This window comes from Triturus cristatus, chromosome 2_2, assembly GCF_964204655.1.
Source record: "Triturus cristatus chromosome 2_2, aTriCri1.1, whole genome shotgun sequence".
In the NCBI taxonomy this organism is placed as follows: domain Eukaryota; kingdom Metazoa; phylum Chordata; class Amphibia; order Caudata; family Salamandridae; genus Triturus; species Triturus cristatus.
Genome location: NC_140582.1, coordinates 1,044,518,400 through 1,044,536,767, shown reverse-complemented (window position 1 = coordinate 1,044,536,767; position 18,368 = coordinate 1,044,518,400). Strand labels below are relative to the sequence as shown.

At 50.1% G+C, this 18,368-nt stretch overlaps 1 protein-coding gene across 6 annotated transcripts in view; it reads left to right on the top strand.

Annotated features, from left to right (window-relative positions):
• SH3BP2 (SH3 domain binding protein 2) overlaps positions 1 to 18,368 on the top strand; it is a 300,470-nt gene that overhangs the window by 166,160 nt on the left and 115,942 nt on the right. The window contains exon 1 of one of the 6 annotated variants that reach the window (XM_085642529.1): positions 8,238 to 8,259. The exons of 4 other annotated variants lie outside the window; for them this stretch is intronic. The gene's annotated coding sequence lies outside the window, so the exon portion shown is untranslated. Of the gene's footprint in view, positions 1 to 8,237; positions 8,260 to 11,253; positions 11,388 to 18,368 lie in introns of those variants that run through there. One more of the 6 variants, XM_085642527.1, reaches the window with a different exon arrangement.

The window sequence follows — 18,368 nt, the reverse complement described above, 5'->3', positions numbered from 1 at the left end:
TTTAAACATTTCTGCCCCTGAGTGGGCTCCCAGGAAGGACCTGTCATGGCTCGGTTAGGGGGTACCCTCCCAGCCCATTTTGAGCACTTTCGGCCCGGGGGTGAGCTCCTCAGGGCAGGTGATGGGTCGGGGAGGAAAGCCGCTTGTCCCCCTTCCCTTTATTATTGAAACCTGCCTGAAGGGATAAGGTCCCCAGTGCCTCTGGAGGCACTGGGAGGGGGGCCGTGCGGTCCCCCTCACCTTAATATATAAATCTCAGCCCTGGGCCTTTGATGGCTCGGGAGTTAGGCCACGCAGCCCCCCCCCCCCTTCCCTTATTGAATATGGCACTAAGGGTGGGCTCCCTGTGGCTTATAATTAATTTATTAATTGTGGCCCATCTACCATTTTTTTCCCGATCCTGTGGGAGTCCTACGGGATCGTGGGAGTAATTAGTGATTTTCTTTGTTTGTTTTTGGCCCAGGGGGTCCCCCACCCCATGGGACTTAAGAGGTCAGGGTAGCCCTACCCTGCCCCTTTATATTACTTTTCTTTTTTTACTTCAGAACACGGGACTAAGTCCCCAAGTCCTGTAATGTCTGCCTGCAAAAATGTTCTGATGTTGCTGGCAGCCAGTCCGAGTGTTCGCCCCTGCAAAGTGAGATGGCCAGAGGGAAATAAAGCTCCCTGGGCTAATCAGAACACTCTATTTTCAAATTGGTGCTCCTGCGAGAGTTTCTCGAGCCTCTTGCAGACCCAACCGTCAAGATGTACAATTGTTTTTTAACCTTCATTTCTCAAAAAGTACTGAACGATTTACACCAAATCACAAAAAGCACAATCTGCAGAACACGATCTAGCTTCTTGCCAAATTTGGTGTAATTCCATTTAGCAGTTTTGCCTTTAGCCCTTCTTTAATTCGTCAATGGAAAATGCATGAGGATTTTGTGTTTTGGGACCCTCCCCCCTTTTTCCTCGGACCACGCTTGACAGATCACCCTAAACCTTTCCATGCATGAACTAGTCTAAAAGTCGTCCCTTTTTGGAAAGTTTCTTGGAGATTCGTCAAATGGTGCCAAAGTTATTATCAACACAAAAAAAGCTTTTTCTATGGAACATCTGACCCAACTATACCATATGTGTGTGCCTTGTACCGGCACAGTTGTAAAATCACTGGTTGACTTCCAACATACAGTGTGGGTACCTTGATCTACTCTGTGTTTGATTTAAAAAAAGAAAAGGTTGGGCATGTATTTTGATGGTTCTGTTGTACACTTTGTACGGAGTTTGAGTTTCAAATTCCATGAATGTTTGATTGGCTGTCTTCATCTGTCTGGGAAGGTGTAAAGTCCTGCAAATCTACAATGCACTTAGTTTTTTCTGGAAAGGACAGCACCTGTGGGCGGCCCTTCCAGTAGGACACCCTGTTATCCAAAGGCAGTATTGTGTAGCTTTGCACATTCATTAGTTTCAGTTCTATACCTAAGCATGCTGTCAGCCTCAAGATGTCTAGGTCTACATTTAAATATACTGCCTGTCAAAGAGATGCTATTTAAACTCCACACAGAGGTGGTTATGTTAGAGTGCAGATGCCAAAAAGAGCACTTCTTAACTCAAATTGTGAATTAGCCAGGTTGCTTCCTTGACTAAAGACAGAATTTGTCCCATCATTGCATCCTTTGCTCAAGAATGGGGAGACGTGCCATCATTCAATCCTTGAATCAAGATTGAGGAGTATTCCCACTGTTACATCCCTGACATCGGTTTGAGAATTATTCCCATGGTCGGAACCCAATCGAAGATTGAGGAGTGGTCCCATGTCAGATCCGAGACTCAAGACTGAGTGCTAGTCCCACAGTCACGTCCCTGATCCAAGATTGAGGATCTGGACTATGGTCACAACCATAAATCAAGATTGAGGATTAGTATGGATTGTATCATTCTTGGCTCAAGATTGAAGGTTAGTCTCAATGTTAGATTCTTGAATCAGGACAGAGGAATTGTCCCACAGTTGAATTTCTGCAGAAATGTAACCAATTGGGAGACAAAATCCGGGACGCCCCTGTGTGAGGTTTGGGAAACATCGCCGTGTTGGTCTGCAGAAATGTTGAGGAAGTACTAGAGAAACATAAATTCTTTTTGACAGGGATGGTGTTGTCTTTTTTTAAAACCAATAATTTGACAAATAAAATTAAAAGCGTACCTTTATTACATCCTAGGCATCTCGGGGGCAGATGAGAACAAATATAAGGGTGCCCCCCCATGAAGAGATCCCGGTGTATCTGCTATAGCTGCTCAACATCTGATCAAGGCTCTCAGGGGGAGCACCGAGAGGTTGGAAGGAAACAGGACTGTGAAGAGAAAGAATGGGAATCACAGAATATTGGATTGCCTGCGCATAGTCGGGGCATCATCAGTGTGTTCCTCTTTGTGTTAGTTATTTTCTCTTAAGGACATAACCAGAAGTATAACAGACACTGACCATATACCACAGAGAGGCCAGCTCAATGCAGTAGTCCAAAGATCCATATTTAACATAACAAGGACCCATGAAATACTAAAATATTTCATAAGTCCCTTACAATTATTAGTTGGATCGTCATAATGACAGCCCCCAGACATTCACCACTGCCAGGGCCCCTGGTATAGTGTGGTATTCAATGGCAAAATGATGCAGTAGGCGGAAGCAACGCGCATTGCAACCGAGGGGCTGCATGATCGTAGAAGCTGACCGTCCATATTTATCAAGGGTAAAAGCACCTTTATTTTCCCTCGTTGCTGCCTGTGCTCGCGCCCACGTGCTGTCTGTCACACAGGGCGCGCGGTCACCGAGGTGTGGGCAGGTGTGTCTTCGAGGCTATTTATAGCTGACTGGCTCTCACCGGTGCCGCCGCCCACGGGTTCTGACTCTGGTTCCTGGGACTTTCTCAAGTGCCTCAAGCTTTATATAGAGGGTTCTTGGAGGAGCGAGCCTGACGCCACCGGCTCGGCTCTTCCTCAGGAGTCACCGGCCCTCTGACGCCCCCGGCTCGGCTCTCAGTCAGGAGTCTGCGGCCCCCGGACGCTCCCGGCTCGGCTCTCCGTCAGGAGTCTGCGGCCCCCGGCTCGTCTCTCCGTCAGGAGTCTGGCCCTCTGACGCCCCCGGCTGGGCTCTCAGTCAGGAGTCTGCGGCCCTCTGATGCCACCGGCTCTCCGTCAGAAGTCTGCTTCCAGGTGAGTGTGCTGCGTCTTTAGAGGCACTCCACTGTGGCACTGGGGAGCTGCACACCAGTGGTAGCAGTGAAGCTGGTCACCTGTAGCTGTGCTGGAACTGGGGAGCAGCTCGCCTGTGCTGGCACTGAATTTACTCACCTGGGGTAGCACTGGGGAGCTGTTCACCTGTGAAAGCACTGGAGCTGCTCACAAGCACTGGAGCTGCACACCCGTGAAAGCACTGGAGCTGCACACCCGTGAAAGCACTGGAGCTGCTCACCCGTGAAAGCACTGGAGCTACCTGTGAAAGCACTGGAGCTGTTCACCTGTGAAAGCACTGAAGCTGCTCACCTGTGAAAGCACTGGAGCTGCTCACCTGTGAAAGCACTGGAGCTGCTCACCTGTGAAAGCACTGGAGCTGCTCACCTGTGAAAGCACTGGAGCTGCTCACCTGTGAAAGCACTGGAGCTGTTCACCTGTGAAAGCACTGGAGCTGTTCACCTGTGAAGGCACTGGAGCTGCTCACCTGTGGAAGCACTGGAGCTGCTCACCTGTGGAAGCACTGGAGCTGCTCACATGTGGAAGCACTGGAGCCTTTCACCTGTGAAAGCACTGGAGCTGCTCACATGTGGAAGCACTAGAGCCTTTCACCTGTGAAAGCACTGGAGCTGTTCACATGTGGAAGCACTGGAACCTTTCACCTGAGAAAACCTGGAGCTGCTCACCTGTGAAAGCACTTGAGCTGCCCACCTGTGAAAGCACTGGAGTCTTTCACCTGTGAAAGTACTGGAGCTGCTCACATTGGTAGCACTGGAGCTGCCCACCTTGTTTGCACTGGAGCTGCCCACATTGTTTGCACTGGAGCTGCCCACCTGTGGAAGCACTGGGGCTGCTCACCTGTGGAAGCACTGGGGCTGCTCACCTGTGGAAGCACTGGGGCTGCTCACCTGTGGAAGCACTGGGGCTGCTCACCTGTGGAAGCACTGGAGCGGCTCACCTGTGGAAGCACTGGAGCGGCTCACCTGTGGAAGCACTGGAGCTGCTCACCTGTGGAAGCACTGGAGCTGCTCACCTGTGGAAGCACTGGAGCTGCTCACCTGTGGAAGCACTGGAGCTGCTCACCTGTGGAAGCACTGGAGCTGCTCACCTTGGTAGCACTGGAGCTGCTCACCTGTGGAAGCACTGGAGCTGCTCACCTGTGAAAGCACTGGAGCTGTTCACCTGTGAAAGCACTGGAGCTGTTCACCTGTGAAGGCACTGGAGCTGCTCACCTGTGGAAGCACTGAAACTGCTCACATGTGGAAGCACTGGAGCCTTTCACTTGTGGAAGCACTGGAGCGGCTCACCTGTGGAAGCACTGGAGCTGCTCACCTGTGGAAGCACTGGAGCTGCTCACCTGTGGAAGCACTGGAGCTGCTCACCTTGGTAGCACTGGAGCTGCTCACCTGTGGAAGCACTGGAGCTGCTCACATGTGGAAGCACTGGAGCCTTTCACCTGTGAAATCACTGGAGCTACCTGTGAAAGCACTGGAGCTGCTCACCTGTGAAAGCACTGGAGCTACCTGTGAAAGCACTGGAGCTGTTCACCTGTGAAAGCACTGGAGCTGTTCACCTGTGAAAGCACTGGAGCTGCTCACCTGTGAAAGCACTGGAGCTGCTCACCTGTGAAAGCACTGGAGCTGTTCACCTGTGAAGGCACTGGAGCTGCTCACCTGTGGAAGCACTGGAGCTGCTCACATGTGAAAGGACTGGAGCTGCTCACCTGTGAAAGCACTGGAGCTGCTCACATGTGGAAGCACTAGAGCCTTTCACCTGTCAAAGCACTGGAGCTGCTCACATGTGGAAGCACTGGAACCTTTCACCTGAGAAAACACTGGAGCTGCTCACCTGTGAAAGCACTTGAGCTGCCCACCTGTGAAAGCACTGGAATCTTTCACCTGTGAAAGTACTGGAGCTGCTCACATTGGTAGCACTGGAGCTGCCCACCTTGTTTGCACTGGAGCTGCCCACCTTGTTTGCACTGGAGCTGCTCACCTGTGGAAGCACTGGAGCTGCTCACCTGTGGAAGCACTGGGGCTGCTCACCTGTGGAAGCACTGGGGCTGCTCACCTGTGGAAGCACTGGAGCGGCTCACCTGTGGAAGCACTGGAGCTGCTCACCTGTGGAAGCACTGGAGCTGCTCACCTGTGGAAGCACTGGAGCTGCTCACCTTGGTAGCACTGGAGCTGCTCACCTGTGGAAGCACTGGAGCTGCTCACCTGTGGAAGCACTGGAGCTGCTCACCTGTGAAAGCACTGGAGTCTTTCACCTGTGAAAGTACTGGAGCTGCCCACCTTGTTTGCACTGGAGCTGCCCACCTTGTTTGCACTGGAGCTGCCCACCTTGTTTGCACTGGAGCTGCCCACCTTGTTTGCACTGGAGCTGCCCACATTGTTTGCACTGGAGTTGCTCACCTGTGGAAGCACTGGAGCTGCTCACTTGTGGAAGCACTGGGGCAGCTCACCTGTGGAAGCACTGGAGCAGCTCACCTGTGGAAGCACTGGAGCAGCTCACCTGTGGAAGCACTGGAGCAGCTCACCTGTGGAAGCACTGGAGCAGCTCACCTGTGGAAGCACTGGAGCAGCTCACCTGTGGAAGCACTGGAGCAGCTCACCTGTGGAAGCACTGGAGCTGCTCACCTGTGGAAGCACTGGAGCTGCTCACCTGTGGAAGCACTGGTGCTGCTCACCTGTGAAAGCACTGGGGCTGCCCACCTTGTTTGCACTGAAGCTGCTCACCTGTGGAAGCACTGGGACTGCCCACCTTGGTCGCACTGGAGCTTCTCACTTGTGGAAGCACTGGAGCTTCTCACTTGTGGAAGCACTGGAGCTGCTCACCTGTGGAAGCACTGGAGCTGCTCACCTGTGAAAGCACTGGAGCTGCTCACCTGTGAAAGCACTGGAGCTGCCCACCTGTGAAAGCACTGGAGCTGCCCACCTGTGAAAGCACTGGAGCTGCCCACCTGTGAAAGCACTGGAGGTGCCCACCTGTGAAAGCACTGGAGCTGCTCACCTGTAAAGGCACTGGAGCTGCTCACCTGTGGAAGCACTGGAGCTGCTCACATGTGGAAGCACTGGAGCCTTTCACCTGTGAAAGCATTGGAGCTGCTCACATGTGGAAGCACTAGAACCTTTCACCTGTGAAAGCACTGGGGCTGCTCACCTGTGAAAGCACTGGGGCTGCTCACCTGTGAAAGCACTGGAGCTGCTCACCTGTGAAAGCACTGGAGCTGCTCACCTGTGGAAGCACTGGGACTGCCCACCTTGGTCGCACTGGAGCTGCTCACTTGTGGAAGCACTGGAGCTGCTCACTTGTGGAAGCACTGGAGCTGCTCACCTGTGAAAGCACTGAAGCTGCTCACCTGTGGAAGCACTGGAGCTGCTCACATGTGGAAGCACTGGGACTGCCCACCTTGGTCGCACTGGAGCTGCTCACTTGTGGAAGCACTGGAGCTGCTCACTTGTGGAAGCACTGGAGCTGCTCACTTGTGGAAGCACTGGAGCTGCTCACCTGTGAAAGCACTGGAGCTGCTCACCTGTGAAAGCACTGGAGCTGCTCACATGTGGAAGCACTAGAGCCTTTCACCTGTGAAAGCACTGGAGCTGCTCACCTGTGAAAGCACTGGAGCTGCTCACCTGTGAAAGCACTGGAGCTGCTCACCTGTGAAAGCACTGGAGCTGCTCACCTGTGAAAGCACTGGAGCTGCTCACCTGTGAAAGCACTGGAGCTGCCCACCTTGGTAGCACTGGAGCTGCTCACCTTGGTAGCACTGGAGCTGCTCACCTATGGCAGCACTGGGGAGCTGCTCATGGTGGAAGCGCTGCAGCAACGCCCCTGTGGCACTACTGGAGCAACAATCCTCTGGTAGCCTGTGGAAACTCACCTGTCGTAGGAATGGAACAGCTCAGCTGTGGCAGGAGTGAAGAGCAGCTCACTTGTGGTAAGACCGAAGCGGCTTACCTGGGGCAGCACTGGAGCAGACCGAAGCGGCTTACCTGGGGCAGGACTGAAGAGCAGCTCACCTGTGGTAAGACCGAAGCGGCTTACCTGGGGCAGCCCTGGAGCAGATTATCCGCGGTGACACCGGGGAGCAGCTCACTTTTTGGAAGCACTAGAGATGCAGCTCACCTGTGCTGGCACTGGGGAGCTGCTCAGACTAGAAATGCTTAGGCTCATAGGGGGCATACTACTCTCCCATCCCAATCATATTGAAGATTAGTGCAAGGCGAGACACAGCTAACAGCCAAGACCGGCCTTGAAAAAGCCTCAGGCCTGCGTGCCAGAAGAGGAGACTCGTGTTGGCTGTCCAGAGTTTTCATAAAGATTATGCACCTAAAAAATTAATGGTCCTTGTTTCAAATCATGAAGAAAATGTTCTTTTCTCGTTCTTCAACATACAAAAACAATCACGTAATACACAAGAAGATGTTGATGCTATCTGATGAGGGGTGTCCAGCATTCAAATGTAATCCTTGTTGTCCGGCGGCGCAGCAGGGCCACACCCCTCCCGAGTGCACATCTCCATTCACCCTACCTCTAGCGGGCACTTACTATAGGGCAGAGATAGCGTGCTGGCAGTGTGCCCCCCCCCCCCTATAATAACCTGACTGTGTCAAACGTGCTTTTCCTATGAGAATGTTTCCCCCTCCACTGCTATCAATACTGCGGACTCTCCCTCGCCCCTCGGGTACTCCTGCCTCGATAATGCAGCTCTGGGCTCTGCGGTGTTTGGTTGCAGCGTTTATGTCGCTCAATATTTCTGCAGCTGCACGTGCTACGTGGGCTGAGTGTAAACCGGAGCAGCTCCACACCTTTCTGCTGTAGCCTTCCCTCGAGAGGCCGGGCAGAAGGGAGACTCCGGCCCCCGTGCCCACAGCCCAGCAGAGGCCTCTGACCAGAGCAGGCAGAGTGAAGCATCCTTGGTACCGGCTCTGGGGAGGAGGGCTCCGCCTGGCCCCGGCAGCTCAGCCTCTCGCTGAGAGGTGTTTGAACACTGATAGACTCGAGTGGGCCATCAGGGGACCGCTGCCTTTGCTGCATGTCTTCCTGGTGAGTTTGGCCTCTTTCTTTATACATTTGAGGGGTGTTTTGTCCTCTGGTAGGCGGGGCGGTGGTGCATGCAGTGGGCATCCTCCGTGCCCTCCCTCCTGTGTGTCCTCCGCCGGCGGCAGAGTCGCAGCTGGCTCCCTTTAACTGCAGGATTAGAAACGAAAATTCGAGTGCAGCGCTGAGTGCTTTCCTGTAAACTGTACGTTTTCACTGCTGTGTGTTTTTTGCTTTCGAATCAGCCACGTGCCTGCTGCGTTGCTAGTGATTGCTTCATATGTGAGTTTTTTAACGTAAAAAAGGGCGGTGGTTAAACACAGTTCATCAGCTGTGAGGCTTTTAAAAACCGATGTTTGACATTGTAAATGCCGCCGGGGGCTCTCCGCATATCTCCGAGGCACTCCGCCCGCCAAACCTCCCCCCTCCCCCCGCTCCAGCAGTGTGCCATTCGTTTTACCTGTACACCTTTGGTTCCACGATCGCCTTGTCCGTGAGCGCTGGGATGAGGTTGGGCACCGTGAATGAAAATGCAGAAGACCTGTTTAGACAAACGAGATTCATCTGATGGGTACATTTCACTGCAGAATCATCGCCCCCGGCGTGCCCCCCAGGCGTCGGGCTGCTCTGGAAAGCTTTCTTCCAGCCAGCATGCAAGGTGATGCTATGATAGGAATCAAAATGAGGAATTCAGGCATGGTGTGTGAGAGGACACTAGCGCAATGTAAAAACCCCGCTCCCGAGAGGTCACAAGGCGCGCTATTCGGAATATTCTCAGATTGTTTGACAACAGCTGAGTCAGTGGACCATAATTCCCTTCCCTGGGGACACACCAGGTCGGTGAACCATAATTCCCTTCCCTGGGGACACACCAGGTCGGTGAACCATAATTCCCTTCACTGAGAACACACCAGGTCGGTGAGAACTATGACCGTTATTTACAAATCACAAATGCCAAACATGGATCGAATGCCTGCCGCCGCCAACGGTGCCTCAGGCCAACCCCCTCTCACATAGTGTAGACAAATTCACAACTCAAGCAATACCAGAAAACGCAGACCGTTCCTACCAAAGGCGTAATGCACCCTGGAAGAGGCCATTCGGAAATTATCTTCTAAGTTAAATCTTTTTCTGGCCCCTCCAGCACCCATGCAACCCCATCGCCAAGTATCCTCCATCGCTGGGGTCACCCATAAAGCCTGCTATAGGGCATGCAAGACACTGGCGTGCATGCCCTCCCCACCTACTGAATTGGCCATCACTGAGAAGAAACGCAATATGAACCAGCTAAAGCCATTGGTGCCATCTTTAAGCCGTGGGCCCCATCTGCGGCAGAGTTGTCCAGGGCACGGCTTGCCAAGCCCCGCTGTGCATTGCCACGAAAGGTGTGTTTGGTAGCTTGACTGTTCGATCAGCCGTTAGAACACAAATCATAGATTGTTCTTTTCTTGCGAAGACAATTTCATGTTCAGTCTTCAAAGTAAAGTCCACTGTCCCGAGATCTACTGGATCACCGAATGAATGGGAGAAAATCCATGAGAAATGCTTTGCAGCGGCCCCTGCCCCGCTTCCACCCGACACGAGTCCCATCACTGGGCTGCGGTCATCTTCAAGGCACGGGGATCGGACGACCGTGCAGGTGTGATCGTTTCTTAGCTCTAGTTTGCCCCTCCGCACTGCAGAAAATGGAGGGCACGCCTCTGGCCAGAGGCTCTGCCCCTCGTCCATGAAACTGCGCTGAAAGTGTAGGAACAAAGCCCATCCTAAGTCGTCCGAGGCCATACAACCCCCAAGGGCTGTTGTGGAGCAAAGCTTGACCATGGGATCATCATATTCATTCTGAATGGCCATTTCAAACCTGGGATATTGAACTGTAAAGATGGCAATTTCACGCCTGCCAACTCACATGACGCCACCATGTGGCACACAATATCTTCTCTCCTCACACGTTCACCCGGTGAAGTGGCGCTATCACGCGGGGGCTCTAGGAAACCCTGTGCACAGTTTCCAGGTCAGCTGTGGAGGCTCAGACTCGATACTCTGCAGTGGGCGCCATTTCAAATAAATATCCAGAGACAAAAGAGTTGGGTTTTTGGGAAGGACGGGAGTGGTTGTCTTTGCCAGTGGGTCACAAAGCCCCGCCCCTTTCCATGGTGCCACTTTTCGTACCCTCCGTGTCCCTGTATAGGTCTTCGGGCCCTGGCAGACTTTAGGCCCTGTACCCTCTTGCACACGTGGAAATCTGCTCTGGGTGTGCAGCTATGCAGATTACAAGTATTCTTTAACTACAGCCTAAGTGTGCTGTGCAGCAGAGGGTTATATAACTTACAATTGTGAGTATAGCTCTATGCATATTTTCTGGGTCTAGTTGGAAGCCAGGAGTGGTTTAATTAAGGCCTTCGATGGAAAACTCCTCTCTGTGGCTGCATTGAAGGTCTGTGTCGCATGAACTGAAGTATGTTTACAAAATGTATTCAAAAGAACCAGAACTCTCTCTAACTCGAGGGCCTTCCCAAGACAACGCTGCTCTCTGTGGACATATGAGAGATCGACGCCTTCATCTTCTACGGTCTCATGGGAACCCGCCAGAAGCTGGGCTGACCATTCTCTTTTGCCTTGCGAACCCAGAGTTCTTCTTTTTGGCTGTAGAGTGAAGCCTGTTTTGCAGGGCCGGGGAGGCGACTGATTCTCCAAATCCGAGGCAGAGGTTTGTTTTTCTGGGCTCTCGGTCCTGTCGAGCTGACTGAGTAAATACACTCTGGCTCGCTCTCCCGCAGGCCCGGGGTGTTTCCTGGAAGCCAGTGGAGGAAATAGCTCATGCTGCGCGGTGTTGGAGGGGGACATGATCAAACTCGAACAAACACGCGGGCGCGCGCCTTGGACAATCTCGCCTCTGTTCGCGTGCACTACAATACTAGGAAATGCCCCCGATGCTGCCATTGCATCCGCGGGGCCTGCCCTCGCTGTCCCTCCCCGGCGATGGTGTGGGTCTCGCTGCGCCGCTTCCGAGAGTCCAGCAGCAGGATGCACAAGTGTCCAGGCTGAGGGAGTTCTTGCCACACCTCCAGCACTGGTGTGCCATTGCCCGTCGCGAGAGGGTTCACAAGTTTGCAGACTTAGAACACCTTGCTGCGGTGAGTCTTTCATTGCTACCTTCCCGGGAGTATTGTGCGGTGATTGTGGTCGATAATGTTGTGTGACTTAAGGATGTCTTTAAATGCTGCTGCGAGGATTGCTTTGGGGGTGCACATGTGTACTACAATTAACACACTTATGTCTATCACATGTGTACTCGCAAACATTTTTCCAGGGGCCAAAATATTTGGTCTGTTATGTGGCCGAGGGCCGCATTGAAACCAGCACGGTGTCTGTCGAGGGGGCAGGTGTAGGTAAGGTGGGTGTAGGGGAGGTGGAACGTACATCTAGTGGCTGCATTGCACAATGTGAAACCAGAAAATATGGATCAATCCTGGCTTCCCCACCTCTTCAAACTGCGTGATCCTAGGCAATGGTTTTATTTAATTTTCCCTCCTTTTACTTCATTATCACATTTAAGAGGACCTCCAAATACAAGACTCCGGGATTTGCGCTGTACAAAACCTGTGTTTGATTTAATAACCTATAATGTTGTTTCTGTATAATAGCAACCCAGGCTGCCCAGCAACTGACTTGCCTCTTAGTTCACTACCGGCATCGGTGTCAGGGTGGGTGGAAGCATGAATGTATCTGAATCCATGTTTGAAAACTATCACTTTAAAAAAATACTTCTCAATGAACTGATATAACCTTAGGTACTAAGGTGCAAAGGTTTAGCAACTTATCGAAATACACTTTTTGAATTTACTGATCATAGTTTGCTGCAAGATTCAACTAACATTTAAAGAAATGATTGCCTGTTACCTTAACGTCTTTTTAAGGTTAGTGGAGTCGAGTAAACAGCATCCCATTGCTTCTTTGAACCAGGGGGCCTCATGTAACGCTCAGGAGGGCCTCGTGTGGCCCCGGGGCCGTACTTTGAGTATCACTGGTCTATCCCATCTTTAATCTTTGCAGGCTTCCACTCTTTGAGGTTATTCTTGATAAAAAAACAGCTGTGCATTGAAGTGTTATCGCAGCTTCCAACCCCACTGCCAGGGCTCCCTCTCTGTTTACAACCCAGTGTTTGTCCCTTTACGGAGGGATTAGAGCACAGTTATGTATGGTTTTTGGACAAACAATAGTGGCACAAACACAGCTGTGTTTTTAGTACTACCCATGTATGCAGCTGGTTCAATGCCGGACTAATTTCAAAGCACGTTGGCCCTTGAGGTACAAGTTTCTGCATGTTTTTGTATCACTCTTTTTTATTTTTTTTAAAATATTTTTATTTGCATTTTTAACCAATACGAACACAACTGGCATGTCACAAATAATGAGCCACGCACCCAGGAGCCCCCCACCCACGATGACATCAGCGTGACAATCAGTCCATCAAGATCCGGCTTTTTCATAAATTATATTATTTAGCAGTCCTCTCTTATCCTCCCACAGACTTCCCTTGGGGTTTTTGTATCACTCTTGGCATAACGATTGGCGGCAGCAGTACAGCAAGGGTCATCCATGAGAGCGAGCCCTCTGTCCCAAAACAAGGACCCCACAAAGCTCTGTACGCAGACGCTTTGACCAGTTTTGTTGATTTTTATTTTTACTGGGTGATTTGGTATAGAATCTGTGCACGAGTACCCTTTGACTGCTGATTATACTAATAGGATAAGTCAATATTCAACAGTGCAAGATTTCCCAGAACCCTTGAGAAATGGGTCAGTTTTTGTCGAAACCCGTGTGCTGCAGTTATGCGCTTGGGGCATAGCCTTATGAATCAGTGGACGAAAATGAAGGCCTTGACCTGGAATGGTGGTAACATTCCATTTGAGGTGTTATCTGTATGTTTCTCCGCTGCCCTCGATGTTGTACCTTATGCGCTTAAGTGTACTGTTGGTGATCCTTAGTTAATAGTCACCACCCCGGGAAAACCTGTCCCAAAGTGTTTTTGAACGCAGAACAAAACTGGAAACACGGCTTGAGAAAAAGACAATGTTATTTTTCTGATTGTGTTTCTTGATTATTTTTTTCTAGTTATGTGCAGTGTGAACAAGGTTCATTTGGGGTCAGAACGATTTTCTTAGCAGTTTTATAGCAGCCGTAAAATAGTAGCAAAGGCAAATAGACAAATTGAAGATATTTCAAGCTCACAATTGTGTAAACAAAAATAACAAAAGATGCTAAAAATGCAATTGGAGGAGGGACATGGGAGTATTTCCAGAGAAATGGTATAGCAGATAAATATAAATTGTACATATATTATAAAAAAGAATAAATGAAACAAACCTCACTTAATGTGACTTATTGCTCCACCTTAAGAAAGGAAGAGACAGCATATTTCTGATTTCTCATCTTAATAGCTCGATATTGCTGAATGAAGGTAAGTTTTTTTTCGCTCGTGAACTTCCGTAATTATCGCTAATACTTTATTTGCTACCCCACTTGCAGTTTTTTCTGCTTGTGGGTATTTACTTTAAAATATTTACTTTTAAGTTGTTTTGTGGAGAGAAAAAAAGCACGCCACCATCCTTCCATAATATCACACGGAAAACAATTTTTAAAGTTAACTCATGAGAACATGGCACGTACGTTTCCAGCCCCAGTTGGAATTCTTGAAGAAATATTGGCAGTTTTTAGGGTAAAAAAAAAGAATTAAAAAAAACTCCAAAATGAGGTGCAGGTCACTAGTAGGGATCTACGCGAGACTATGGAGATAGATGGATGCATGGGTCGATGCTGTTAGTCCCCAGTTTTCTTTGCCTCGTGCATCGACTGGTGACGAGGGGCGCTTGGACGAGAGAGAACGCATGCTGGAAAGCTCGCTGCGTCCTTTGTTTCGATGAACCCATGGAAGTGTAGCCGAGGCCCAAGCAGTTGCTTAGCGAGTCTCTGCGATGTGCTTAAACCCCAAATCTGCCTCCGAGCTGCCGACGTCAGAGGCCCGAACGGAGAGTCTAATGAGGCCGGGGGATAAAAGCCGCCTTGTACGAGAGCTGAAGGTCAAAGTTTGCCTGCAGTTCGCAGCTTTCAGCTCCAATAACTTTAATTGTAGCTCCGAGAAGGATCATCGTGCTGTGGTATGCCGGGCTTCTGTGGAGCCGAGGCTGCACAAGGGCTCAAAATTCACTCTATCGAGCGCTCGCATACCGAAGGGCTTCATGGCGCTACCTGACAACGGACGTCCGAGACACTGAGCACAGATGGCCTGAAAGGAAAGCCATACTGCGGCAGCCTGGACCCCGTATGCTGACCAGGACACGCTGCTTTGGGTCATTTCTTTCACAGGACCGCGGCCTTCATGGACTCCAAGCCCTGTTTTCAATGGTAACGAAATATTTCCTGTAAATTGTAGTAAGAGGAGGAAAAATGGCCATGAAGTGGCGCTAGCGTATCGACCTGAAATTGTAACCCGGATCGGGCATGTCTGGTGGAAGGCAGGAGAGGAGCGACGGGTTCTTGTGACTGCAGCTCTGAGCGAGGGTGGGGACCGGTCTCGTCTTTCCTTCCCTGTCCTATGGTCTGATGGTTGGAAATCAATAGTGTAACAGCAATGAAGTTGAAACGGAGGCGTTTGACCAGAAAGCAGCAACGTGGATCCTGTGCAGCTCTTTATGCACTGCTTCACTTGGACCGGTCCTGTCCGGTTTGGAGTACCGGCACATTTTTTATTTTGAGACTGAGCGTACAAGCACTTCTCAAGAGTGACATAATACTTTTAATTGGAGAGTGCCTGCACTTCTCAGAAACAAGGAGGTACGGGGTACCTGCACTTCCATTTTTAGGTCTCGCCTGACCCAGCGCATGCGCTGGTCTGGCGAGACTTATTGAAAGGGCTCCAAAAAGTGCTACCAGGCCAGCCTAGAGCTACAGTGCATGTGCGCGGGCGCACGCGCCGTGCTTGACCGCGATTACTTTCACTTTCGCGGCCGCTTTGATGTTTGATCGCGATCACTTTTGCGGCTGCACGGCCGCTTGGCATGGGACCGTATAAGTATTTAGTTATGCAACTGTTGCATGGCTAAACACTTATAAGGTCCCAAAGGCGAGACCTATTGGCTATGCCAATGCTTGTTCTATTTCAGGCACTGTCTAGATGTGCAGGATGTATACAGTGTTAGAAATATAAATATAAAAGCACAGCTACTCACTAGCCCAGACCGCCCGTTTGCTGCAGAGTGGGGGTACTCTCCAATTAAAAGAACTGACCCTCCTCTGAGAAGTGCTGGTGCTCTCCCTGGCAGGTTAGAGGGGTGCAGGTACTCCGTGCTCGAGGCTACCGGCCCATTCAAAGCATGGGGTTACACCCCCAGTGGCAAAGCCATGCACGTTTTGAACATCTTTGTGTCCACGCCAGGGATTCACCCACCTCACAGGGATAGGAGCGCTTCAATACAGACTACAGGCGTTGCTGCGAGTGGCAGCATAACAACGGCGTATTTAGGGTAAACACACTACATACGCCGTGCCAGTTTTGTGTGTCTCATTGCCGTGTGGGTTACCAGCAGTGTCATTGTTGGTGGGTGTATTGATGAGTTTGGAAATTTTAGAGATTACGTTAAAAAGTTGATTAGACTGAAAAAATATTTGTTCGTTAAAGTTTCATAAGTTTCATCGAGTTATCTGCATGCTGGGCGTGTTTAAGTGTCACTATGAAATTGTGTCTTTACGTTGTATAGTTAAAGGTTTCGGATGTATCAGAAAGTCATGGGCGAGACTTTTGTTACGGAAATGTATGGTTTTCTACTAACGTTTCAGAATAAAGATAAACAAATCTCCAGTTTATGAACTCGCAAATGGAGGGTTTTTAGTGGCCATGGAGAGATAAGCGCTCTGCTAGTTAACACAAGTGTGTGTATAACAAACGTATAAGTATGGTGCAGCCAGGTGAGGGGATAAGCCCTATAACCCCTCAGTTTTATGTGTGGGAAAATCCCTCACAAATACAATTTAAAGCAAAACCCTAGGCACACATAACAGTAGTCAAGCAGTACGTAAGTTATTACAAGAACTCAAAACATAGTAGAAACAATTTTGAAGTACATTTTCTGATGAATATTGTTCAGTCTTTAATTTTCTTTTTCATAGAGCCAACGACAAGGGGGAAACCAGCCGACACGTGTTTCATATGGAAAGTAATTCTGCAACTTCCTCAGGGCTGTATAAGGAGGATAATAGTCTTGGTCGTCGCTCAGCCGGTGATAATTCCAACCCGGCTGGGCTAAACACTTGAGCAGATTTGGCTGACTCTAGGGATATCACTAGGCCGGTTGAAAGATAAGCTTCCGGCACGTTTGTGTGAAGTCCTGGAGTCACGGACAAGAATTGACTGAAACCGGGGTATTGGTTGTACTTCACGTTGTAGGCGCCGTGAGGTGAAACTCTGTATATTGAGGAGATCTTCGGTAAGGTCAAAAGATCTGAGGCGTGTACGCCAAAGCACCTCCCGGCCGATCACTGTGTTCCGGGTTGTGGAGCTCCTCAATATACAGAGTTTCACCTCACGGCGCCTACAACGTGAAGTACAACCAATACCCTACTACGTTTTGAGTTCTTGTAATAACTTACATACTGCTTGACTACTTTTATGTGTGCCTAGGATTTTGCTTTAAATCTCCAGTTTAAGACCGCAACTTAAATCTTCTGAAATTGCCCAAATATTGTGAGCTAACTCCTCACTCCCGAATGGAAGACTCTTGAGCTCACATGTGATGTCACAGATGACCTCACCAGTAGCACAGCCCGAGATACTACATCCGCAAAACTGCAACAGCATTGTCAGGTTACAGATATTCCTGCATCGCATCCATACGTAATAAACACGTGTGTCATTGAAGTGAAACATATTGAAAATAGTAATTTTATCTGGGAGAATGCACGCATCACCTTCATTCACATGCAAATGGTCACACAACAGGTGTATTGTTTGTAGCTTCAGTGGTAACCCCAGCGTTGTCATGCACAGTGCTTGATGTCATGTGTGTGGTTAGGGTGGGTGCACTGGGGGCGCTAGGGAGGGAGAAATAAATACTTAGCTAGATGAAGAATTACAGTAGTTTTTAAGTCGAGCCTACAAAACGACCTCTTGGAATCACTCTGGACTTTTCACACGCTCGTGCGTGTGTTTTTGTTCTTAGCATTTTTTCTATTGGGCTTTGCGTGCGTCTTTCTAAAAAGACAGCATGCAATTGGGCAAAGGCGGGTGCATGTCCCACCTTTCCCAGGAAATGTATCCGCCCACAGCCTACGGCTTGCGGTTACGAGCAGGGGCGCCATCTGTTTTTAATTAGCGCATTCGCCGCGCTGCCGTGCTCACTCACCCCCGCTTCTCTCTCGTGCCATGCACATGCACAGCCATGCCAATGCTTTGTTATGCTGTTTCTCTGTTGGTTTCGTTATACATTATCTTATGTTATGGCCTTACACAACAGTGACCTCACTGGGAACTATCATGTGCGAGTAGTTTACTTCTCGTTTTGTGCCAGTACCCGAAAAAAGCTATAACATGAATATGCCTGTGCGCGAGCTCCTTGCTCCTTAGCCGCTTGAGTTCCATAAGCCTCTGAGGCCTCAATGCAGCAGCCGAGCCTCGGTGCTTGAGCACTCCCAGCCTGGCACGGGCCGTCAATGCCATTAGAGCGTGGAAGGACGGTCCCATAGCGTTGTGCAGATGACCCACAGAAACACTGTCATCAATGTCTGCCCACTACCGATACTGATCTCCCTTACTCTGTTCTGCATTTATCTGACCCTTGACCTCAATCTGTTGTGCTCTGTATCCTCACCCCGCCCCCCCCTAATCCAAATGTCACTCCCCTTTTCTTCTTACCCACTCCAGGCCACTCGGGGACCCCCTCCACCCCATGCTCGTCACCATTACTCTTTCTCTCCCCCATCTTGTGCCCTGGGTCTGAAAGCACTCTGACGTGCACTGCGGTCCAACACGGCAGCATTATTATAAATTTGAAAAAATAAAAACGTACAACTTGAGTTGCAATAGCCAAATTATCAGTTGTACATCTTCTACAACTGTCTCG